Below are 27,260 nucleotides of genomic sequence, written 5' to 3' on the forward strand. Positions count from 1 at the left end.
CGAATGGCTGAAATGCCCTTCCCGTTGGACCTGGCTGTCATGGCATTGGTGCTTCGTGAATGTGTGCATGGATGCCCACGTTGCAGCCTGACATATTTACAGGGCAGGCATTTTGAATGGCAATGCAGTAGAAGTAGCCTTGGCTCTGGTGAAATGGGCTCCCAGTTTTCAGGAGGCTGCTTCATGGCCAATGTGCAGTAGATATTGATGCAAAGGACTATACACCTTGACAAAGTATTTTCTGCGAAGCCTTGCCTTTCTGCACTCCAGAAAACCCCACAAGAAGGTGATTGCCCAATTCTCTTTGGAGCGACTGATCCAAAAGCTCAACACTCTCTTGGGGTCCTGTCAATTGAGTCTCTCCTCCTCCTTTGAGGAACAAGGTAGATCAAAAAGAATTGGGAGTGTGATGGTTTGCGTAACATGAATGGAGTCACAACTTTTGGCAAAAAGCCCACCTTAGTCCTCAACACCAGTTTGTCTTGCAAAAGGTGGTGCAGGCCTGCTCTACAGTGATTGCCTGAAGCTCATTCCTGTATGGAGCTGAAGTAAGCGCGACAAGGGACACAGGGCCTGATTACAACTTTGGAGGAGGGTGTTAATCCGTCCCAAATGTGACAGATATCCTGCCCATCGTATTACGAGTTCCATAGGATATAATGGACTCGTAATACGGTGGGTGGTATATCCGTCACATTTGGGACGGATTAACACCCTCCTCCAAAGTTGCAATCAGGCCCACAGTCTTCAAAGTTAGCATCTGACAGACTGGCTTACAACTGGTCTGTGTTGCCGACACCACAACAGACCACAAATTTGTCCAGGTACTCGGCGTAGACAGACTTTGTGGAGGAGTGCCAAGCAGCAGGGATAGCATTCACAACCTCAGGAGGAAGTTAGAACGCAGGCAACTGCCACCGACAATAGCCACAATTGGAGGTGCAGATTGCACAGGCTTGGGTGTATAACACTGCTCTTCTGCTGTGACAGAAAACCCTTCCAAAGTAAAAGCCTGTCAAGGGAACAGATGCTCATAGATTCTGGGTACCACACTCTCAGATGCCAACATGCCAAGAACCCTCAGACCTCAATGCAAAGGAGCCTCACGAAAGAGTGGGGTGTGACTCTGGAATGTTTCTTGTGAACCCCAACAATGTCAAGAGGTTCATCGCCATCTGGAGGTGGTGTACAAGTGACTGCGGTGAGCCCACCTGCAACAGCCAGTCACTGAGGTAGAGGAAACTGGTATGCCCAACCCTAAAGGTATGCTGCAACCACTGCCATCACTTTTGTGAACACCCGAGGGGCAGTGGTAAGGCCGAAGAGGAGCACAGCAAACTGAAAATGCTCCTGGCCTACCCTAAACTGCAGGTAACGTTTGTGGACTGTAGGACGGGTAAACAAAAGTATGTATCCTGCAGATCCAGGGACACCATCCAGTCTCCCAGACAGACCCTGTCCTATTGTGAGCATCTTGAATCTGCCCTTCCGCAGAAAGGAGTTCGAAGGATGAAGATCTAAAATAGGTCGAAAGCCTTAATCTATCTTAAGCACAAGGTAACAGTGGGAGTAACAACCAGTCCCTTTTTCCAAGACAGACACCAGTCTCCTCTCTTTGGACAAGAGAGCCTGCACCAAATGGTGGACTACTCCTCTGAAAGCCACTATGATGTGGGTGGAAAATCAGCAGGTTGAAAAATCCGACTTCTCCGCAGAGGTTCCCTTTAATTTAAGCCATCTAGGATGCAGTGCAGTTTCGGGACTTTCCTCCTCCAAAATGAGTCTAGGACATTCAGGCTATGACCCTGGTGTTTTAGTCTCAGTCTTGGAGCCTGGGAGGACAAACTCTGTCAGGCAGCCCCTCTGGTGGAAGTATGTCTGGAGAACCGCACAGTTCCGTAGGGCACAAAGATGCACTAGAGGGAGCAGGAATTGCACTGAAGATCTGCGGCACAGCCACACTGAAGGCCGCTATCTGCTCTGGGGGCAAAGACAGCCTTGGAAATTTGTGGCCTGCTGTGCCCAGCTGTGGAGATGGGTTGTATCCAGGTGACATTGAGACGTGCGATCTCCATCTTGATGTACTTGCTCCAGCTTGCTAAATTGTAAGTGGCAGGATGAGGTTGAGTCCCTCTTAGTCTTTTGTGCTTATGTTTATGCTTTGACTTATTTGAAGACTTTGACCGGGGAGTTGACATTTCACAGGAGCAGCCTCAAGACCACAATGGGGCATGTGATTTGGAGAGGGATCTGTTCTTCGACTGTGATCTCTTACGTTTGTGACCTCTTCTTATTTTCGCCTCACGCTCTCAAAGAGCCTTTGGGTGCGTAAGAGCACATTTATTGCATGAATTGAGTCGTGACCAGATACCCAGCACCACAAAAACATCTTGTTCAGATTTGTGACCAACATCTGCTTCCTGTAGCCTCTGCACTGCTTGAATCCTCCTGTGTTTGGTGGGGACATTGTTCCCTAGCCACTGTTGTAGAAATCTGAAAGTTGTTGGAAACATTTGGAGCGAGGCTCCAGATCCAAGTCAAAGGGCATGGAAAGAAAGGAAATTGTATCAGCTCACAGGGGTGATTATATGGTGTTACACTCTGTCATATTCAGGGAGTTATGGAGGCACTGCCCACCAATACCTGCAGGAGCACTTCTACAAAAATCACCGGATCCTGCCTCACCTCAGGGGATATGCTTAAGATGAGGAACACTTTTACAATAATACAGCCCAGGTGGTAATAGGAAATCTGCACCCAATGGTACAATATTTTTGTAAATAATATTTATTATAGAAGATATTGTAGCATACAATATGCTGACATAAAGCCATCCTGCTGGGACAGAGTAGATTAGAGAATTGGCAGAAGTTAATCAATAATTTCCAGTCAGCAGACCATTTCTTTAGCACAGGCACGAAAGTGAAGTGTTGCAGGGGCTCTGTAAGACTCCTTAGAGAAAGAATGATTGATCATGGTTGTGAGACCTCCCTCTAGACAAGGGAGGAATTATTTGCTGCATTATGCCATGTAAGATTAGGCAGGTATATTGTATGCTTTTGTCCCTTGGGCCAAATTTGATCACTTAGTTGAATGAGGTGCAGGAAGAATACTTATGCGAGGCACGCAAAGGCAGGAAGATGGTTCAGTGTTGCTAGAGACGCAGTCATGTATTTTGGTAAATTGAATTAAAAAAAAAAAGATCAACAGAAGCATTTACAATTTCTATAGAGAATCAAACAGAGTGTTTTTCAAGACTTCTGGATTGGTGATCTCAAGACAGATGTTAAAGATCTCCCTAGTTTGAGTTGTGTCCTCACTGATTTTTTGACAAGTTAGGCCTTTTTCGTATCCTTAATGGCTTTGTGGTAGCACAGCTCCTATCTCATGCAACATAAATAATACTGGTCTTTCTTTGATTTGTACTATTAGCATTCAAGATTACAGCTGGTGTGTTTGCGCTCTTTTAGCTTTTTGCTGAACCATTTGTTCTAAGATTTTAGTAGTCAAGGAGGTTGTAGTGGTTGTGGTATGGATTGATTCACACTCCTCAATGCTTATGTTTGTTGAACTGTCTGTATGTGGTTGGTTGTGGGGTCTGTTTTTTTCAATGGTGGGGCAATACAACAGATTTATCAGGTTAAGAAAGAAAAAAGAATGGGTTTACCACAGCTGCTGGTGTATTGATACATCACTGATAGCTATGTTAGGTGTGAAGGCTAGGTCAAACGTGATCAGCTACATCGGTAAACCAAGCACTGTGAACTCTAAGCCCTTCATATTTTTGAGGAAGTCAGAGGCTGGTTTTGAATCTAGTCTGCCAGCCCACTGGTTGAAGTCACCCTAAAGAACAAGTTACTTACCTTCGGTAAAGCCTTATCTGGTAGAGACAATATCTAGCCGCAGATTCCTTACCTTTGAATTTCCCAGGTGTCAGAATGGATCCAGAAGATTTTTCGTGAGCAATAACCCAGTGCGCCGGTAGGTGGTGCTGATCGGTTCTGTGCGTCGGCGCCAGAAGTGATGTCACATTCGCCAATATAGGCGCCACCTCGGCGCGCTGATGTCAGTTACTTTTGCACGACTTTCCATGCCACAAGCACAGCACCATGAAGTGCACTTACAGCGGTGTGTCCAAACCAGGGCCCTGAAACGAGTCATGCTAAACTCTAGAAACCTGTACGCAGAGCAGGGTGGATGGATGGATTGGTAAGGAATCTCCAGGCTAGATGTTGTCTCTACCAGATAAGGCACGACCAAAGGTAAGTAACTTGTTCATGTGATAGAGACTTGTAGCCGCAGATTCCTTACCTTTGAATAGATACCCAAGCAATACAGCCCCTGGTGGCAGGCTGCGGACAAATTTGTCAAACTATGAAGTCCTGCGGGACTGAAAGGGCAAAATGCCCATCTCTGCCGACCTGACTGTCCAGGCAGTAGTGTTTGGTAAACATGTGCAGGGATGCCCACATTGCTGCCTGACAAATGTCCAGAACTGGGATTCCACATGTTATTGCACTGATAGCAGCTTGGGCTCTGTCGGAATGAGCATGCAAGCCCTCCTGGGTTGCTTCTACGCCAATGCATAGCAGATTATGATGCAGAGAACAACCCATCGGGAGATAGTTTGTTTCTGCAAAGACCTTTCTTTGCACCAGCATACCCCACAAAGAGCTGGTTATGCACCTGGAACTCTTTGTTCCATCTAGATTGAAAGACAATGCTCTTTTTGGGTCCAGACACTGCAGCCGCTCTGCTCCTTTGGCGGGATGTGGAGAAGTGGAGAATGTGGGCAAGGTGATGGATTGTCCCCTATGAAATGGTCACACCACTTTCGGGAGGAAAGAGGCCCTAGTGCGAAGCACTAGTTGGTCTGGAAGCACAGGTAAAGTAGGGAGGCTTGGATGACAAAGCCTGCAGCTCACCCACCTTCTGGACACATGTTATTACCACAAGAAATGTTGTTTTGAGTGTGAGCAGTCAGAGGGGACAATTGTATAGAGTCTCGAAAAGAGAACACAATAAAAAGGTAAGAACCAAATTAAGGTCCTACTGAGGCATAATGAAAGGTGAGAGGGGGAACATATGTGCAAGACCTTGAAGAAATCTATTTACAGTAGGCGACTTAATAAGCAGGGTCGGTCAGGCAGCCGCAAGAAGGAACACAGAGCAGAAAGGTAACCCATCAGAGTACCCAATGCAGAGTCCTGCTCAGCAAGTGTAAGAATAAAAAGAAGATCAAGATAGAAAAGCAGAGGAGGTCGATGGACTTCTCTGTACAATATATTACAAATTTCTTCCACTGGCAGGTGTATACAGTCTTGGTAGAGGGACGTCTGGCTGCAAGAATGACATTACAGACTTCAGGAGGAAGGTCAAAAACTGTCAACTGTCGTCGCTCAATCTCCACCCAACAAGGGGGAGAGTTGACAGTTTCAGGTTGAGGGCCATCCCCTGCTGCTGCACCTGAAGATTCTCCCAGAGGGGCAGCCTGATCGGAGTATTGATGCTCATGTTCAGAGAATACCAGATTCTCCATTCCCAATCTAGAGCCACAAGGATGACTTGGGCCCGGTTGTTCCTGATCTTCTAGAGAACTCTGGCCAGGAGTAGTATGGGTGGAAAGTCATACAGAAGGCTTGAGCCTTCACTCGAGATGAAAAACGTCTTTGAGTGATAGCCGCCTTGGAAACTCCAGTGCGCAAAACTGCTGACAATGCATGTTCTCTTCAGAGGTGAACAGATCTAACCAAGGCTCTCCCCACTGCTGAAAGATACTTTGTGCCACCTCCGGAAGAAGACTCCACTTGTGATCTGCTAGGCATTGAGGCTGAGGTTGTCCTTTCTGGGGTTCAGAGAGTATGCTAAGCCCTGCTGTTACAGCCAAGTCCATAGACACTTGACAAAGGTTCCACGACCTAACACGTCCCTGTTTGTTGCAGTACCACACCGGTGGTGTTGTTCGTGAACACCCGCACTAGTCTTCCCTTGGTGGAAGGTAGGAAGGCTTTCAATGCCAGTGAGATGATGTGGAGTCCTGATTCCATCAGGGTCCTCTGATTTCCATCTGTAACAGAGGCTGACCAACCCAGAAGTAACGCATCTGATACTACTGTGAGATCTGGTTGGGGAAGGGAGAGGAGTCTGCCACAGACACAATTGTGGTTTTTTAGCCACCACAGCATGTCTTTTGCAGTTCCTCCCAAGATCTGGACCATGTTGGAGAGATTCCACTGATGCTGAGCCCACAGAAACTTCAGGTCCCACTGCATGTGTCATCTGTCATGAGTTACTAGCAGGATGCAGGAGGCCATAAGGTCCAGTACACTCCAAGTCATTCTCACCAAAATCCAGGACAGAGGTTGAATCATTGGTATCACAGCCTGAATATCCTGTACTCACTGCTCGGGAGGATAAGCCAGTCACTGCACTGTGTACAGAACAACTCCGATAAAAGGGAGTGTCTATGAGGGTGTAACTTTGGCACGTTTATAGTGAACCCCAGCGAATGCAGGAGGTCTGCCATAATCTAGAGGTGGGAGATAGCAGCCTGGGGTGAGCTCGCCTTCAAAAGCCATTGTCAAGATTTGGGAAGACTGAAACCCCTGACCTGCGCAGATGAGCTGTGACCAACGCCATCACTTTGGTGAACATCTGAGAGGTGTAGGTAATGCCAAAAGCGAGCACAGTGAAATGAAGGTGTTGTGGCCCACCATGAACTGCATGTAACGTCTGTAGCAGGAAGGATGGGAATATGGAAATGAGCGTTCTGTAAGATCCTGGCTACAATCTAGTCTCCTGGGTCCAGGGCATATAAAACCTGAGCCAGAGTTCAGAAGTTTTCCTTCTTGAGAAAGTGAATGACAGACCGAAGGTCTATGATAGGGCGGCCCTTGTCCTTTTTGGGCACAAGAAAGTAGCAGGAATAATTACCACCACCTACTGCTGGCACAGGGGCCCGATCTACGGCTCCATTGGCCAAAAGAGTTGTAACTTCCTCTCAGAGAAGTGCCAAGTGATCCTCAGTTATTTGATCGTAGGACAGTGGCATGGTGGATAAAGGGGTAGTCTTGAAGGTGAGGGAGTAACCTCTTTAGATTATCTGCAAAACCAGCCTGTCTAACGTGATGGACTGCCAGCGGAGCAGGTGATAGCAGGTCCTGCCTCCGATTGATCCCTGGTGGGGAAGTAACAGACTAGGAAGGTTTGGAGGCAGCTGCAGAGGATGGAGGAGTGGGACTGTTCAGACCTCTAGCTCCCTGATCCACAAGGACGGTGAATTCCACTTCCCTGACCACACAGAGGCAGGGCAGCATGATCAGCACATTTACTGGAGGGGAACACACCTGCCTGAGTGTCCCTTCTGGAGCCACAAAAGGAGCAAAAGCAGACTGAAGAGGACGATGGGCTGCTATCAGATATAAGGACCTGGCCGTAGCATGATAATCTTTGAAACGCTCGAGCGCTGAGTCTGCGTTCGCATTGAAGAGACAGGTACCATCAGAGGGAATGTCCATGAAGTCAGCTTGGACATCCCTCGAAAAGCCAGACATCCTCAACCAAGCGTGGCACCTAGGGGAGAATAAGCCTGAAACTGCACTGTGTCCAGAACAGCTCTGATGAAAGGGTGAATCTGAGAGGGAGTCAGATGTGACATCAGCACATTTATAGTGAACCCCAGAGAATGCAGGAGGTCTGCCATTGCCTGGAGGTGGGAGATGACAGTCTGGGGTGAGCGAACCTTCACCAGCCAGTCGTCGAGATAGGGAAAGACTGGCACCACTGATCTATGAGATGAGCTGCGACCACCGCCACAACCTTCATGAACACCTGAGGGGCGCTGGTAAGGCCAAAGTGGAGCATGGTGAACTGAATGTGCTCGTGACCTACTGTAACCTGCAGGTAATGTCTGTGGGAAGGCAAGATGGGGATATGGAAATATGCATCCGGCAAGTCCAACACTTCCATCCAGTCTCCTTGGTCTAGGGCAGACAAGACCTGAGCCAATGTGAGCATCTGAAATTCTCCTTCTTGAGGAGAAGATTGAGGCTTCGCAGATCTAAGATAGGTTGAAGACTTTTATTCTTTCTGAGTACCACAAAGTAGTGAGCATAGCAACCACTGCCTACTCCTGACACTGGAAACCTCCCTATGACTCCCTTGGCCAAAAGAGCTGTGACTTCCCCGCCGAGCGAGGACAAATGATCCTTCATCAGCCGAATGTGAGTTGGAGATATAGGGGGAAGGGAGGATTCGAAAGGGATGGAGTAGCCCCTCGCAATGATCTGCAAGACCCACCTGTCCAATGTTATGGACTGCCTGTGTTGGAGATGATGGCTGATCCTGCACAGCTGGATGCCCATGATCTTGTAGGGCAAGAATAGGAGAGGTTAGGGGTTGGCGCTGCCTGGGTGACAGTGGTGGTTGTAGCAGACCTCTGGCTACCTGACCCACGGGGTAGGTATGTCCCACATTACACATTGCCTGGGAAGCTTGCATGGGATGCTGGCTAAAATAGGGTTGGTGCGGTTAAACGCCCCTTCCGTATCCACAAGAGGGGTGAAAGAAAGACTGGGGATGACGACTGGGGATGACGCAGGGCAGCTGAGAGGCCCAAAGTCTTGGCCGTAGCCAAAGAGTCCTTAAAGTGCTCCAGTGCCGAGTCTGCTGTGTCTTCGAAGAGATGGGTGCCATCAAAGAGCATCTCCATGAGGGTATTCAGGACATCCCCCTGAAAGCCCAATGTTCTCAGCTAGGCGTGGCGTTGGAGCACTATCGTCAAGGAAGCCCATCTGCCCAGCGTTTCGGTTGTGTCTAAACCACAGTGAATGGTGAACTTGGCTGCGTCTCTCCTGTCCTTGACAGCTTGGGAGAGAATGGCCCGGGGGGTCCTCTAGGGCCTGTTATGTTATGTGTTATGTTAGTTGACTTGTATAGTGCCATCTACCTGAAAGGCTTCGCAGCGCTTGAAGGACAACAACATAAACCGAGGCCGGGACAATAATGCCTAAAAGAGCCAGGTTTTAATGGCCTTTCTGAAATCAAGTTCATGGCTAAGTAGCCGAATGCTAAGAGGGAGAGAATTCCACAGTTTTGCCCCTAAATATCCCAGCGTGGTGCCACCCCATCTAGCTTTTTTGATTTTAGGCAAAGTGGCCAAGGCTAATGTGGCAGATCTAAGGACTCTGTTGGGCTTATAGAAGGTGGCAAGATTTTTTAATAGGTGCGGACCCCTATTATGGAGTGATCTATGAACGAAGCATAAAGTTTTAACTTTTATACGTTGCTCCACAGGGAGCCAGTGGAGGGAAACCAAGGCCGGTTTAGCTGAGGTATGCCTTGGAATATCTAAAAAGAGGCATGCTGCGGCATTCTGGACTACCTGTAATTTCTGAATCACAAATTTGGGGGAACCAAGGAACAAACTATTGCCATAGTCAAGTTTAGGCATAATAATTGCTTGAACCGTAAGCCTTTTAGCAAGAGGAGGAAGTATTCCAAAAACCTTTCTTAGCAGTCTTAGTGATCCAAAGCAAGAGCCGGAAATTTTCTTGGCGTGATGTTCTAGAGTGAAAAGGGGATCTAACCAGATTCCCAGACTTTTAAGGTACTTCTTGGGAGGAGGCAAGTCCTCCAAAAGGGGAGGAAGTAGAGGAATGTCGACTGGATTGGAGTAGTGGCCTAAAATCATTATTTCTGTTTTGTTCCCATTCAGTTGGAGCAAACTGTTTGTCATCCAACCTGCAACTGCACATAGACATGGAGACAGGGACGATCCTATTGCCCCTCCATTAGTGGAAAAAGAAACCACTAAACTGGGTGTCATCTGCATAGGAAACCAATGAGAGGCCAATGGATTCCACCAGCTCCGCCAAGGGGGCCAAGTAAATATTAAATAGCGTAGGGCTAAGAGAAGATCCCTGTGGCACCCCACAGCTCCAGTTGAACCTATCGGACAAATATGATCGGTCCAGCACCTGAAAGGACCTATCCTCAAGGAATGAGGTAAGCCAGCCGAGAGCTAAACCATTAATTCCTACATCCCTCATCCTGCGGTGAGGGTGAGGTGGTCCACAGTATCAAATGCCGCACTCAGGTCCAGGAGAATCACGGCTGTCATCTGGCCCTGATCCATCCGCATCTTTGCATCTTCCATAACAGCTATCAGAGCTGACTCAGTACTATGAAGCGGCCTGAAACCCATCTGAGTAGGGTGAAGGATATTGTTACTTTCCAAAAACGTGGATAATGAGTTGTTGATATACCTATCCAATAATTTTGCCATTATAGGAAGTAGTGATATGGGCCTATAGTTGTTAAGATCAGTGGCGTCCAGGTTGGATTTTTTCAACAAAGGCTTAACTATAGCGTGTTTCCACTGTTCAGGGACAATACCCTTGACAAGTGAGGAGTTCAGTAATTCCGTTAGAGCTGGAGCAATGGCCGACGCCCCAAGAGATAGTTCGAACGGGGAGCAGGATCAAGGGGAGAGCCTGACTTCAGTGCCGCCAGGAGAGAGACAGTCTGGTCTTGAGAAAGAGGAGGGAAATGCAATATCGTAGCTTTACTATTCAATAGTTGTTTTGCCTGCACCACCTGCTTGGCCTTCTCCTTCGAGAGATTCGAGTGAATGGTACTAAGTTTTTGTTAAAAGAACCTAGCTAAGTTGTTGCAATGTTCTTCTGAGGCTTCAACCAGATTACCCTCTGGAGGGGGCTGAAGAATTTCTTTAAGCACCTGGAAGACCTCTTTAGGGGCACCGGAGGCCTGTATAATTCTACTAGAGTAGTAAGCCCCTTGAGCGGATCTTATTTCTGCATGATAGAGTCTGATTGATTTCCTATATTCCTCTCTGGTCATTGGGTCTAGAAGTTTCTACCACTTCCTTTCTAAAGACCTGCACTTTCTTTTAAGTGATTGCAGTTCAGGGGTAAACCACTGACCGCCAGTTTTCAGAATCATGACGGTAGTTGTCCTGTGTGGGAGAAGGGTATCTAGACAGTCGGTAATACAATCATTAAAAGGATCGGTGTTTATCTCATTTTCCTTAAGAAAACAGGCTTTCCGGCTGTCCAGAAGCCTAATCCATTCATCTGAATTGAGGTTATGCCAAGACCTGCAGGACCGAACTGTGGGTTGGGGGAGGATTCTTGCAGTAGAAATGGCTAATTTTAGTGGAATTAAGTAATGGTCAGACTATGTCAGAGGGCAGGGATGGCTAGAGGAAAGAACAGCTAAGTTACTAAAGACAAGATCAATAGTATGCCCCTTTTCATGTGTCGGGCCTTTAATCAACTGTCTTATACCCAGAGCTTCCATGTCCGCCAGAAGACTTCTGGCCGGAGTCTGATCAACATTGTCTACCTGAATATTAAAGTCGCCTAGGATAGTCAAATTTGATCTATTACATATTAAATCGGTAAGTTGGTCAGGAAGAGAATGTAGGAAGTTATCTGGGGGTCCAGGAGGCCGGTAGAGCAATACTCCTGTGAAAGTAAAGTGAGGATTAACGGTCACCGAAAAGGACATACTTTCGCAATCCGTTAGCTAAATAGGGCAAAAAGTAAGCTTCAGGTCTTCATTATAAATAATGGCCACTCCGCCCCTCCTTAAGGTAGTTCTATCCATTCTCACTATTTGATAGCCTGGAGGCAATGCCAGGGATATATCAGGCCATGACCCCTTGTGCAGCCATGTCTCAGTAAGAAACAGGGCCGCGGGAGCGGCTTCGCTTAACAGCAGATTTATATCTAATTTGTGTGCTGATAGCGATCTACAATTAGCCAGCAGCAGAGTCATGTGAAGGTTAACGTCCGAGGATACAATTGGTACCTCCTGAAGCGGGGCTCAATGACACGCAGAACATGACCATGTGTTATTCTTCAGATCGGGGCAGATCTGACAAAGATCGGAAGAGGATGGTTTGAGGCTCAAGAGAGCCCCAGGGGAGTAAACTAAGCCCATGGTCCTGGCCGGAACAGGGGGGCTGGCCCCTGGGCCCGGCCTGGTGCAGACGGGCTTGCCTTAGGAACGCCCCCTGCGCTCGTCTGCTGCGCGACCGCAACATCGCCCGTTTTATCAGGGTCTAGGCAAAACGATGTTTGCAACTAGACTGCTGACCCTACAAAATGGCGGTCGTCGGAAGCACAGAGACCCCAAGGAAAAATGGCGGCCGCGCTACCGGCGATCAGAGAATCCTCACAGGGCAGGACCGACCCTTGCTAGCTTGGTGAGAGGGAAGGGAAGGGCAAGTGAAAGGGAAGGGGGACCCTCAAAAAATATCTAGAGGCCCAGGGTAACAGCTGACTGGCCACTAAACACGGGCCAAGTGAGCGGAGAGTGAGATAGCGCCTAAAAATAAAATCAATTAAAAGACAATATATTACAATACTAATAGCCCAACAATATGCCCCCAGAAATATTTTTTTAAAACTTAAAAATGATTAACAGCTTAAAAGCAGTTAAAACATGGTAGGAAGCCAAGTCCACCAACCTGGCTTAATATGACCTGTGGCAGCACCTGGGCAATTGTATTCCACAGAGTGTGGGAATAGCGGCCCAATAAGCATTTGGTCTTCATTGACCGCAATACAAGGCTGGTGGAAGAAAACATCTACTTTCCCCAAGCTATCGAGCCTCTGTGATTCCCTGTCTGGCGGAGCAGCAGGGAATGTGCCATGACAGGTAGAGGCTTGGACTACCAAGCTCTCAGGGGTGCGGTGTTGTGAGAGGAGGTTGGTGCCCAGATGCAGGCGATGGCGGTGGGCAATTGACCTAGTCACAGGAGCCCCTGTGCTGGGCTTGGGCCAGGTTCCCAGTAGGACATCAGTCAGTGCTTCATTAAAATGGAGCAGGGGTTCAGAGGAGGAATCTCCTGGTTGTACCATGCCTGTCAAGATAATCACCTTGACTGCCACCGAGGGTAACTCGTGGTCCAGGACCTCAGCTGCCCATCACCATAGCTTATGTAGCTCCCACCTCCATAGCCACAGTAATGGGAGCAAGCATGTCAGTATCCGGAGAGGCATCCAGTCAACTGGCATCACCCAGTTCCTCACACCAGCCCATGCTTTCCTGGCCATCCAACTGATATTCTGTGCCATATTCAGCATCCAAATGGGGCGGGTGGAGCATCGGTGCTGGGGAAGGTCAGATCCACGTGGACATCAAAAAGTAAAGGGATTCGGAGGAATTCAAGGTCCAGTGCATACCCTCCAAAAACAGTTACTAATAATATAATGCACTGTTCCTAAAGAGCAGTAAGAAAAAGACAGGGTGAGTACTGGGGAGTCCTATTCATTAGGAGCTAGAATCCTCACACACCCAATTGGGTGTCATGCTTCATCATCGGACCAGCTCCTCGTCAGACTGGCGCTGCAATGTCTGACGGGCACCACCCTTTCGGGGGGCTCTATGCCGGAGTTCTTTTATACGATGCCGCACTATCCCGCAGGTGAGTAGGGTGTGCCAAAGAAGAAAAGGAAAGGAGAGCAAACAGATAAACAAGGAGTAAAATTGGCTCAAGAAACCCTATTAAGAACTATCTTTATTGAAGCGGGCTACAGGCCAAGATTAAAAACAATTACCAGGAGAGTAAGGTCGATGTGATGCTCGACCACTCTCACACTGATTCACACACAAGAACGGGTGGTCAAGAACTACAAGACCCACCTCAGAATCGGGTCGACATGTTTCGCGTCTATACGGTCCATAAAGGATCCACTGACGCTTCCTCAGGACCTAGTGCAATAATGCTTCTCCAAACATAAGCTAGAACTACTCTTGCCTATATCCACGTTGATCCATCGGAGCCAAGGCCAAAGCCACCAATGTGAAACTTGATGGTGCCCCCTCTGACTCTGCGGAGCCCGAAGGCACTCCAGAGGGTTCAGCCCGCTCAAATACGTGGCACATGGCCTTGTAAAATTATTTTACCAGAGTGGGGGTCACTCCAGCTCCTGGAAAAGCAGGGAGGCACAAAATCAAACCTGGGAACGTCTCCTCTGAACCATGCCTCGATCGCGATTGTTTCTTCATCACGTCGGCCTTCAGGCACGGAGAAGTGGAAGCATGCTTCGTTTTCTTGTGCCTCGTATTCCTTTGTCCTGAATGTCCTGAGGACTTTGAGAGGGAAGAAGAGGACTTGGGGCTCCTGGAGCGGTCCCACGACCTTCCCCTCGACCGGGACCGAGACCTACTAGTGGTCGTGCGCCACAGTGTTCACAGGGACCACTCCTTCAAAGCCTTCAGTGCCATGGCCTGGCAGTCCGAGCATGACTTGGAGTTGTGGTCACTCTCGAGACACCACAGACACACCAAGTGGGAGTTCCTAAATGACATGGCACGGTGAAAGGCGTCACATGGTTTAAACCCTCTCTTTCTCGACACACCAGGAGGAAGGTCTCCTCAAAAAAATTATGTTGACAAACTGTCGAAAAAGGTCTGTCAAAAAATGACAGAGGGATAGCTCTTCTCCGGATCACTGGTAACTGCCATGGAAAGTAAAGAATTGACATCAGTGCACAGAGGTGGTACCTATAAGGGTGACTGCCACATCACTTCTGGAGTGGACGCCACCGCACGGAGGATCAACACAACCTACCAGCGCTCAAGGGTGCTGCTCACGAAAAATCTTCTGGATCCAGTCTGGAGGGAAAGGAATCTGCAGCTAGAAGTTTCTATCAGAATAAGTATTTGCGTGCCTATTTACTTGAGATTCAGGGTCAAATTGGGGAATTCCTTCACCAACTAATATCTGTGACTTGGGAGGTGGTAGATAAATATCCAAGGACAACACTCACTAGCAAAAACTTTTGCACCAGAGGCTCTCCAGATGTTAGAACAATGGGTGGATTGGAGCTGAATAATCGGTGAATATTGATTAGTGCCTTTGCATTTGAGGTTTGTGATGATAAAGTTGGCACTTTGGTGATATGTACGGCATGGGTTGAAGTTTACTTTTGGAAGATTGCAATTCTAAGGCCATGTCTTAATGACAAGGGCACAGATGAGGTCTTGAAGGGAGCAGAGGTTGAAGACATAAGAGGATATTATGTCTTGATTAAATTAAGGTGGAACCATGTCAAAAGACAGCTTAAAAACTGACTCATATACACAGTGGCAAAATATCAACCTTACTTAAATAATTCTCCTAATAAATTTCAATCAAGTTTAAGTTCCTGAAAAAACTCACTTTCCATATACTATAGGACTGGGTTAATTTACTGCTTCAACTCAAATCACAGCTTATTTCGGGGCAATGGCTTGTGCTTCTCAATTTTTTTAGTCGAATATCTATTTTAAAGTGAGATTTTCCCAAATAATAATTTTGCAGTCTATATTTTTTCAGTAAACTCCTTTGCAAGCTATCAACAAAGATTTTAATATTATACTGTGAGAATAAACATCGAGTTGAGTGTAAGACTCAGTAAAGTATCACACTAGATAATGCAAATATCCACGTTTGGAATTAGATTTTTGCCCAGATAAAGACACATCCTTTTATTTTACCACCTCACTGCTTATGTTTCCCCCAAGTTCTTTTTATGACCACTAAAACAGGCCACACTTCAGCCATTCTAACCATTTTCCCATATGCACCTTTTATTACCTCACGTTGGGAATTGTAAAGATATCCATGATTTGCATATAAAATAGCCAATATACGGCAAAATTGAGTTTTCTTTTTTTTGTTGTGCAAAAAAGTGGGGCGTTTCTAAAAAAAAAAAAATAGACAAACAAAAGATTTGCTCTCCTAAAATTGCCATTTTCTCAAGCTTCTTATAAGGGTAAACAAAAAAAGATGGATAGTCAATATTTCCAATTTTTGCTATTATATGCTTCTAATTTGCGTTGAAAATAAAAGAAAAACCCATGCATGAACATATAAAGCAATACAGCTCTGAAAACGAAATATTACGAATTTAGCATTAGATAATTTCAAAAACTATTTCCAAACGTAATCATCATTGAATTAGAAAACAGTGTACATGAGCGGGACAAGGACGATTTTTTTCAAAAAGATTTATAACTGTAATTTGTTGTAATGTTGCCATATCTAGTGTAAACAACTAACATACCACTACATTTTCCTTACTCTTCCATTCAAAGAAAAAGATCTACAGTTCTCAGAATCTGACCAAAAACACACAACAGACAAAGTCAACAAGTGCGCCATTGCTTATAATTCTGTGTATTGTATATCGACTTGTAGTTCAAAAGTATAATTAATTCAAACTGGATATTAAAATAAAGTTATACATGTTAGAAATGCGCCTGGTAATACTATTTCGGGGATAGTTGTCATTAGCACCGTCTGGAATTTCCGAAAGCCTAAAATACCATCCAATGACGAGGAAGGTTTGCAAATGGTAGTTAGAGAAAAATCACAAAACATCATGTGATAGTAGCAAATAAACCATGTTCCTCTACTGCCACATATCTGAAAATAAAATCACTGCCTTTCTGTTAGGAACAGGAACGGGTAAAAAACGTAACCATGACAAGTGGGGCTTTGCAGGGCAGTTTTCAGTAACGTTTAATATGAGCGCTTGCAGGAGTTTTGGCTTTACTACTTTGACATAGTTGTGACTTTGCCTCGTACTACATGCCTACAGATGTGGGGGTACCATTTTTATCGGGAGACGTGTGAGAATGCAGTCCAGCAGGACATTTATCAAGGGAAACTTATTTTGGTCCCTGAAGACACATACATTTAATAATATAGTGTAGCTTTTGCCTCAATTCAGCGTTTAAGAAAAAGTGGTTCAATCTATGTTAGTCATACCTCACTAGATTCCACTGGGTCCCTAGGATTTTAAAATCTCTGCTTTTGTTCGGATTTCTTGTGTCAGCTGATGCTAGGGCCAGAAACTGACAATGTCCTTCAAGGTTAATGTCTTAAAACTGCCCTTGAAAAATGAACCCTATTCTTTGGTGTACAATATGTAAGTCCACACACACAACTGCAAGAAGGGGATAACATACAATGTATGTTGCAGTTCCAGGTGTTGGAAACACGGTTTGGGCTGGGGGCCCTGAGCCCATAGGGAGCTGTGAAAGTGGCAATATGCCTCCATGGGGATTGCAATAGGACGGCATTCCCTGAACTGAAATCTTTGCCATTAGACACCAGGGTGAATGGTATGCCACCACAACGCTGTACCCCACTTCATCCACAAACAATTTTCCCCCTTGACTAGATGGGCTAAATCGGACGTTACCTTCCAAACTGACCAAGCCTCGGTGAATGGAAAGCTAACGAGACTACATGGATATTTTGCTTCCTTTTTGCGACAAATAATAGGGAAAATTGCAACACCATTTGCATCAAGAGTGATAGGAGAGGAACGTTTGAAAAGGGTGAGACTACCTTTTGAAACAATGACCGTTGTAAAAAAATTCCTTGACCGAAACTTGCAAAAGAACACAATCTCTGAGCAGTTATCGATTAAGCAGAGAGACGGTGTCCATCTCACAAAGTTTCCTGCTTAAACATCCTGGTCCTGCCACTGTTTCTCGAGAAGGAATGATTCTGGGAGGGGAACAAGTGGAATGGGGAGAATCTCCCCATTTCAACAATGCATCTCTTGCCTGACTTTGTGTCTAAAGAATTGTGTTTCTCAACCCTTACACTAGCATAGAAAGGTGACACAGAGTTCTTGATGCCCATTGTGCTTTTCAGATTGGTGGGAAATGCACCAATCTATCCCACCAACTAAGGGGAAAAGCTATTTGTCCATATGGGAAATCGAGCATGTGGCAAGGGACCCCCCCTCTCAATCTCAATCCCAGGTGACTAGCGGGCTTCTTATTACCCACAGTTTGTTAATCGGGGTATCCCTCTATGTGCCCCCAGGGGAGTGGGAATGTTACTGAAGGTATAGTTGGGGGGGGGGGGGAGAAGAGGGATGATCAGGAAATATATTTCACTTAATATGCCCTCTTGGGGGTGGGGGGTTAGGGGAGTTGGGGGGAGGGGTGAAGGCAGTTACTATTTGGAGTTTCTGATGAAGTTGGTCTGGGGCACTTCCCCATTCTCTTTCCCTGGTGTCTAGTGAACATTTGAGATCCCGACAGAAGGGAGATGAAATGCTTGGTAAGGTTCCTGAGTGGGGAAGATGGGTTCTGGTGTGCTGGTATAGGGCCTCTTATAATCAGTGCCTACTGCCCCTTTCACATCACTAGATAAGGGGAATGCAGCAATAGCACATCATTAACCAGCTCAACCCCTACTCTTTCTTGGCCAAGGAAAAACTTTGTGATGGAAGAACGGGGCACATGGCCATCTGCCTGTAGGTATGTGTTCAGTCGGATAACTTTTGTGGTGTGCAGTGGCCTTTCCTTTCCATGTGTGGGGACAGATAGAGATGTTGGCTCCTGATCTGCTCCACTTCACCCCTACTCCAAGGTGAATAGTGAGGAGGAAGAGTTTGTTTTCCTGTAGGGTTTGAGTGAGCCAGCTCTAGTGCTCAGGGTGCTCCCTCAAGAAATGTTCTTGGTGGCCTGCTGGAGGGAGTTGTATTAGGGGATTGTGCCTCTGCCTTGATCCGCAAGCAGGAATTGTGTTGGGGTGGTTATCACTGGAATGGATAAATTCCCCCTTTCCAAAAGTGCATCCCCAGCTGAGAGGGCCACGGGGAGCAGAGCAACAGTTGCCTACAGGGCTGCCCTGATTAAGTTTTCAAGGCAACAGCTAAGAAAAGCCTCAAGGTTCCTTCTTGATGAGGTCATGCAAGCATGCTTCAAGCCATCAAAATGAATAAACCAAAACACCCTGGAGGTGTAGAGGGAGTTTACGGTTGAAGCTGTTCTGCGTGCAGACAGCCTCTTTCTGCACTATTTATTTTGCAGATGGTCATTTTCAAAGACATGATATGACCTCCATGTGAATAAGGGCGGCTCCCAGCATAACAACAAAGTGAATGGAGAAGACAGCACAGTGAAGCCAGGCTAGGTGGCATCACAATGTATTCAAACCAACAGACACTGGCATGATGCGAGGGCGATCATCAATAATAATTAATGGAAACAATGGGTCCTTACGTGGCATTGGAGCTCCCTCCCAAAAGGCAATAATAGGAATACTTCTCAAACACAGGGGAAGGATCAGAAATTTGCCTCACTTCCTTAAATTTTTTCAATATTGTTGGGTGCAATGCTTAAAAAGGACGTACACTACAGCACCGTATGCACCCGAAATTCCACTGATAATGTTACTGGGCAACAGCAGTGGGGCGTCAGGAATGATTCTGGAAGGAGTGGCGACTAGCGCAAGGTCTATATAAAGAAGTAACCATTAAAGACTATCAAAAATCAATGAACAAACATGACATCTCCGCCTAGCAATTCTCACTTTAAATCATTGAAAGAGGCTATACAGCAAATTTGGAAAAGGGGGAGAGCCAGAACCACCCACATACAGGGTACTACAAAAGACCTACACATTAGAAAGGAGGTACAAAGAGGTGATGTTATTGTACAGAGCATTTCTTGAACACACTAAAGGCTCATTAGACAACCTCAGGGAGTCATTTTCATCTGACACTGGCACACCCATAGAAGACAATGAATGGAGGTGTGTCCTTATACCTGATGACGTTCAAGGACCACTAGCTTCAAACTGATAGAGTTCAATTACTTACACAGTATGTACATCATGCCCCAGACAACCAACAAATACTACCAGAGGGGTTTAGCACAGGGCCTCATATGGAGGAAAGCAGATGCAGGCTTCTGCCACATGGTGTGGAGTTGAGGGAACCTGGAACAGAACAGGGAAGAGGTAGTATGGTATGTAAATGAAGACACATGTTGGCATTTCGAGGTCTCACAACTGATCTGTTTGCTGGGCTGTTTTCCACACTTCAAAACTAAAAAAGCTAGTAACAAATTCTGTGACTTAGCACTAGTACAATCAAGGTGGCAAACTGCAATTTGCTGGAAATCGGGGAAGGAACTGCACTAACACACATTGAGACATAAGGCCCTGAAATCGGCTGGATGGGAAAGCACTCCCTTACACTAGGAGGGAGTTGGAAAATGAAAACTGGCCCAAGCATGGGATGTTATCAAGTCTGCTTTCACGGAGAAATAGAAAACATGTTACTTACCTGTAACTTTAGTTCACCAGTATTGGTATCTTTCATAGATTCACATGCTTGGATCAGTCCTCGTTATCGAGTGAGAGTCCAACATTATAATTTGAAAGCAGTACAAAATGATACATATAGGCTTTAATGGCTAGAAAATATTTACTTCAATAATTGTTTTGTCCTGTGTAGATAGAATTTGAGGCATTTTTTAACATTCAAAGTATGTAGGGATTGTTCAGCCGCACTTGAGGATTCAGGAAGAATGTCTATAGGACAACTGGTTCATTTAAATAAAACTACAATAGAAACAACGGTATATATTTAAGATTGGTTCTAAGAACCACACTATTATGCTTGAACTGCATAACTGTTTTTTTAATTGTAAACATGTGACAATCCCTAACTCTTCTTGCTGATGGGAGAGCTAATGAAAGTGCCATTATCCATATAAAAAATGTCATATCAGCTTTGTGAATGGGCTAAAATGGAACCTTCATCAGTTGTGACAGCACTGTATTGAGTTGTCAAGATGTAGGAGGTTTCTTTATTGGGTAAAGACCCTGAAAAGGCCTTTAAGGAATTTTTTGATCACTCTATTGGACCATAGGGAAAGTGATCCATTGGATCTTCTAAATCTTGAGACTGCTGCTAAGTGCACTTCAATCAAAGTATGTGCCAAACCTGATTTTGCTAAAAGAAGCAGCTAGGGCAGAAGTCGCTCTAGTGGTGCTGAAATAGGATGAACTTATGATTTTTGGCACCACAAACGGAAATGCTCCCATTTCAGCTTGTACGTCCCATTTGAAGTATCAGCCTTGGCTTTTGCAAACATTTCTTAACAATCTTGAGGGATAATCAAGTTTGTCAACTCATTGTATTCAGGAGCCAGGACGACAAGTGCAAGGATGTCGGACTTTGATGCAGGATCTGGTTGTGATTTATTGACAGTGGTATAGGTAGAGGTTTCAGCCAAATATGAGTTTTGTCTGATAGAAGCAGTAGTCCTGTGAACCGATTCTGTCTGGGCCAACTTGGGGCAATCACAATCATTTGGCAGGGGTACTTTTTTCATTTTGCTGAGAAGTCTTGGGAGTAATAGGGTTGGAGGAAACGAGCAGGCAGAGATCCCTATCCATCTGATCGAAACTACATTCCCCAATGACACCTGATATGGGTGCCAACTGGCCTAGAACCAGTATTTTGGAATTTCCTGTGTCGCCAACAGATATAAGTTTGCTTTACCTCAATGATCGAAAATGCTGTCCAGAACTTCTGTTGTTGATTCTGCTCAGCATATCAGCTAGAACACTGGCTGATCCTGGAACATGCTCTGCTTTGATTGGTATCTGTTTTTGCAGAGCCCACTTCCAAATCTCGATAGAGCTGATGTTTTTTATCCCATTTGATTTTTATAATGTAAACTGGTTGTGTTCTCTATATGAATCAATAATGGTGAACCTTACTTCCTTGGTAGGAATGTCTGCAGACTCAGTAATATTTCTTTGAGCTGCAGCAGATTTATGTGCATTTTCATTTGGCACTGAGTCCATTTTCGCAATGATTCTCAAATCCCGTAGGTGAGCGCCCCACCCCATCTAGGGACACATCTGTGGTGAGGAAAAATTGAGGAATCGGAGGCAGGAACGTTAATACTGTGGGTAGATTTCATCCACCACTGAAAATACATTTTCATGTTTGGAGTGTTTTGTATTACATCATGGAATGATCTTTGAGTTTGAAGTCTTTATTTCTCCAACTCCTCTTTTAAAGGCCCCATTTGGAAAGCGGAAACATGGTACTAGCGAAATGCAAGAGGACACCATCCTTAGGAGTGACTTGAATAGGCAAATTGAAATCAACTTCCTTTTCAGTAATCTTTGTGCTAAGAGCGTGAGTTGTATTCTTTTTTTTTTTTTGCACACAAATGTTTTGTCTTGAATTGTGCCAAGTACTGCCCCCAAAAACATTTTCTTTGTTGAAGACTGAGAGACAAGTTTTGAGGGCTGACTGTAAGGCCTAGGCTGCTGAACAGTGTAAGACAGGCTCTTGATGCCTTTGTTGCCTGACCAGAAGTTGGAGGTCTTATCCACCAAACGTCGAGGTATGGGGATACCTGAAAAACCCTTTGTCTCAAATGAGCTGCAAGTAGAGCTAATCATTTTGTGAAGATACGGGGAGACGATTTCAGTCCAAAAGGGAGGGCGTTGAATTGATAATGAGTGCCAGTCACCCTGAATCTTAGGAACTTGCAATGTTTTGTCAATTGGGATTGAAAGCAGGCATCCTGGAGATTCAGTGTTGACATACAATCCCTGTGATTAAGAAGATGCATGATGTATTAGACAGTAACCTTGCAAAAGGATAATTTTCATATATATTTGTTTAGCTTCCGTAGATCCAAAATAGGTCACCAATCCACCATTTTTCTGGATCAAGAAGAACTGGCAATAAAAACCCACTCCTTTCTGGGTGAGTGGTACTCTTTCCATCATGCGTTTGCTGATCATGGGTAATATTTCCAGCTGAAGCAGGTGCAGATAAGGAGGAGATGCTGCCTTTCATGGGGTGGTATTTGAACGAATTTCAAGGTATGACCATTGGTGATTAGATCTAAAACCTACCTGTTAGTTATCAGTTTCCATTGTTGTAAATAATTTGTGATTCAGCTCCCAATATGTTTCTGACACAAACAGAGGGTAACCAGCACCATCAAGTCATCATTGTTTTCGGAGCAGTTTCCATTCTTTGAGAAGCTTGTTTCCTTCTTGGAATTTGTTTGTTGTAAACTGCAGTTGGTGGCTGTATTCACTGCTTCCTCTTGCTCCTTAGAAAGGCATTTGTAAGGTACCCAAAGGATTTGCAGTATTCGTATCTGCTTTAGTTGCCTGCAAAACATTGTCTACATGCTTGCCAAGCATGGCTTCCCCATCGTATGGCATGTCTAAGATTTTACTTTGCATTTCTAGTCTGAACAATGTTGCTTTCAGCCAACCCTGCCTCCTGAGAACAGCAGCTCCCGCCCGCTGGCAAAAACCTGTTGAACCATTGTCCACTGCACAGTCAATTATTCCAGAGGAAACTCTTTCACCTTCTCGTAGTATCTTTTTTGCTTCTCCTCTCATCTTCTGGCAAGAGATTTAGATTTGTGGGGATATCTGACCACATTTGCCTATCATAGCGGCCGAGAATTGCCAATGAATTGTCGACTACAACAGTAGTTGCTGACATGGTGGAAAACGTTTTCCTATGTTATCCAAGTGCCGGTCTTCTTCATCAGGTGGTGTGGTAAAAAGTGTGGATAGATTTTTGGATCGACATTGAGCTGCTTGTGTTACTGCTGAACCCAGTTCTGGATGACCAGATAAGCATAATTGTGAATCTTCCGGTGCCTTATATTTTTTTATCCAGCCTAGGTAACACAGCAGAATTCATAGCTGGGTTTTTCATTACTTTTATACCTTCTTCCCAAATAATATCTATGCTAGGGATTACTCTGGCTGATTTTTTATCTGGTTACTGAAAGTTGTATAAAAAAACAATCCAATTGTTTTATTATCAGTAGTAGTTGAAACATTTTTGCTGCCCTTTTCATCAAGCTATGAAAACCATCAATGTTGTTCGGAGGAGAGTGTACCGGCTGTGGTTCTGGCAGAGATAGTGCTGAGATTCGGTAGTCGTTCCATTCATTGTGTGTACATCAATTGTCAAGAATTTCTCCTCCTTCTACAGCTTCGTCTGAGGACATTGCATCATCTGTAGGTGCGAAGTTGGTGTCCTTTTAGGTGTGATATGCATAGGAAACGTACTCTGTACTATGAGCAGAGTGGGGGGGGTGTATTAGAGGGGATTGTGGTGGTCTTCCTGGCTGTAATTAAGATGCAGCTTTTGCAGGTTCTGGAAACCTCCTATAATAATCCTGCAACATACTTTGCAGATCATTTATTAGAGTCACTGGCATTTGAACCATGCCCTCATGAAGTTGATGATGACCATAGTGTTGGTCTATATACGGAGCAGGCTTCTTGACATATTGTTGTGGTCCTTATTTTCTAAGCTCTCCCGATGAACCATGACAAGGATTTTTCAGTGCCTTTTTTGGTGATCCTGAAGGTAATTGATCATGAGATCTGTCACTTTGTCAGCATCTCATCTCTGTTGTTCAGGAATCCTCACTTTCCTCCTCAAAGAGGAGCCTCTTTGGATTTCAGTTTTTGGAGTCAAATGACAAGCCTTCCATCTGTCTCTTTCAGTGTCTTAGAAGTAAAGGTACAACACATTTTGCAGGGCTTTACCTTATGTGAAGTATAGAGATACTAAATACACTCCATGTGTGGGTCTTTTAAGTGTATCATTTTCTTGCCACATGTTTTACAAGGTCTGAAAAGTCCTTTATTTTTGTTTTTGACATTTTGAGTAGTCAGATATTGGCAGGTGTAGTTTGAATGTTTTCTTTCCTATGAAAACTCTTTATATAAGGAATACATTTGCAAAAAACTGAGCAGAGCTCAGAAAGACTCCTGTTACATGGCATGCTAAAACAAAAATTGAGGGAGTGAAGCCTCTGAGAGGAATGTTCTAAAGGGTTCTGTTGCCTGATTTGCTGAAGTTTGGTTCTTTATAAATGGTATGGATAAGTTATTGAAGTGAATGTTTTATAGGCATTTTAGGCCATGTGCATAATTTTGTACTGCTTTTTAAGTATTCCGTGGGACTTCCACTTTCGCGACGGGGCATGATTCAAGCATATGAATCCATGAAAGATCCAACACTGGCAACCCAGGCGAGGCCCCACTAGCACAGCAATGAGGATTATAGAACAGTGTTATGGAAGTATTGCAACCCAAAACTAACCACCAATGGGAACAGGGTACTACAGTGTATGGTGAAGTGTGTGGGCTACTCCAACGAGGTAGACATCAACTTTCATCTTTGAAAGGGCCTGGAAGAGCCCAGTATTAGTTTGTCATTTACTAGTCAGGCCATTTTGCATCATCAGATACCAAAACTGGTCCGAATGATACTATCAATATTTACTAAATGTACTAGCACAACTGGCGGGCATACTTGTGATATAATATTTAAATCAGAGGTGCTGTCTATTAGTTATGTACAAAATACAACAGTATTTGTTTATTTATTCAAAGTCAGTAATACTTGATGGAAAATGCGGGGATTTTCGGTGGTGGTATTCTGAGACAAGGATGCTTGTGAATGTTTAAGGAGACAGGCTGCACTTGAAGTGCATAAACAATACAACACCACATTACAATAAAAGAAAAAAGTCATAAGACAATAGCAACAAAAGACAATCAAATATAAACACAATATCACAACATGACATACAAAATCAACAACAAAACGAATCACATTAACGAAACAAAACAAAACATCACTGTAATACACCAGAACAGCACACTTCGGCAACACAACATAACAAATAACACAAAAATGTCAATGTTTCTTTTGCATTACGTTACATAGCATTTTTTGTTGTACATTGTGTGCTATTAGGTTTGCACTGTGTTTTGTTGTTGAGATTAAGTGTTGCACTGTTGTGAGGACTATGTGTTGCGGTGGTGTAATGAATGGTGTGTTCTATTGTCACCGTTTTGATGTTATTTTGTATAATTTTTGTGTTCGTATTGAGGTGTTCTACAGCTTCCTGTTTAGATATCAATACGTGCAGCTATGCTTTCCATCGAAAGAAACCATTCCAATAGTTTTGTAAAAAAACAAAAAAACATTTACACTGACAAATGTGATAACAAACAACAGCTCTACAAATGTTCAGAGCACCAGTTAGCCCACACCACTGACACAGCATGCTTTAAGTTAACACTTCCCCAGCTCATTTTCTGTGATCGGGTCATATTGTCTCAGTTAAAGATTTCGTCCCGGCTTGACTGCACAAGACAAAAAGTTATTTATTTGCTTTCTTGCCAGACAAATCCTCATCATTCTCACAGAACAGCAAAATGAGTCAGATACAGGCGCCGTGCAAGAGGCGTAAGAAAACAACACACAAATCCTCCTGTCGGAGCTAGCTTGAAAAATAGCGCTTCAGAATGAAAAGATGCTTTAGTGGAAAACAAAAGTAAAGAGGCGGCCAAGAGAAGGCGAGAAGGGAAATGTAGAACACACAGTATAGGTTTTGCAATTGTATATTTATCTTCTGTTAAGGAATCATTTTCATTTAACAACTCATACATGGCCAACAGGCATTTGAGTAACCAGCTCTGGCTTCCGCTGCGGCCAAAAACCTAGGCTAAGTGAAATATTATCTGGTCAACCAAGAGAGTTTCAGGCATCAAAAACACGTACCGAAATGCACCAAACCGGTGCCTGAAAGCAGAATCCAATCACCTTCATTTGAGGATACTTCTAAAGACTAAACTGTTTGGGAAGACATTTGTCTGAGTTACCACATCAGTAAGAGTAGAGCAAAAGGGTAAAGTCTCACAACGCAAATTATTTGACTACCCAATTCACAGTGCTCTTTGTAACTTATTCTTCCACCTTATACACTAAGAACACCCAAGGGTTCAGGAACCTTATTATTTTGGTCTAAAACTTGGATACTCCATAGCTCTCTGCAATCATTATTCTTTCACCCCACACCTGCATTAACCCTAGTGCTTGGGGAACCAGTCTTTCAGATCACACCCTGCATATACCCTGAAGTCTGTAAAACATCTTTCAGCCCATACTCTGCATATACCCTAGATTTTTAAGAACCTTATTATTTTACCCTACACCCTGCACAAACCCTAGCACTTAAGGAACAACAGAATTTCAGCTCACACCTTATAACCTAGCTCTCTGTGAACCTTCTTCTTTCAGCGCACACCCTGCAGGCCAACTGACTAGTTCCAGGAGGGAGGCTGCAGTATCAGCCCTCTGTGTGGTGTGTGAAGTGTACTCTAATACTACATAAAATAAAATTAATTTGAGTCATCGAGGTGGAACCTCTCTTGTATAGCTGGCTTCACCCTACTGCACCACAATAATGCAAGTCAACCCCCTTCTACTGCAGCCTCTCTCATACCCATCACACCGTTATGTGCTGCACCCCAAAGCGAGATTAGAGCACCTCCCTGGTGAATCACGCATGACACAAAAAACTTTCAACAAGGGCTCAAAACAAAACTCCTCTAAATAGACACCCCA

At 44.8% G+C, this 27,260-nt stretch overlaps 1 protein-coding gene across 1 annotated transcript in view; it reads right to left on the reverse strand.

Annotated features, from left to right (window-relative positions):
- Positions 1-27,260, reverse strand: part of OGDHL (oxoglutarate dehydrogenase L) — a 664,251-nt gene that overhangs the window by 91,086 nt on the left and 545,905 nt on the right. The window lies entirely within an intron of this gene.

Source organism: Pleurodeles waltl, chromosome 6, assembly GCF_031143425.1.
Source record: "Pleurodeles waltl isolate 20211129_DDA chromosome 6, aPleWal1.hap1.20221129, whole genome shotgun sequence".
In the NCBI taxonomy this organism is placed as follows: domain Eukaryota; kingdom Metazoa; phylum Chordata; class Amphibia; order Caudata; family Salamandridae; genus Pleurodeles; species Pleurodeles waltl.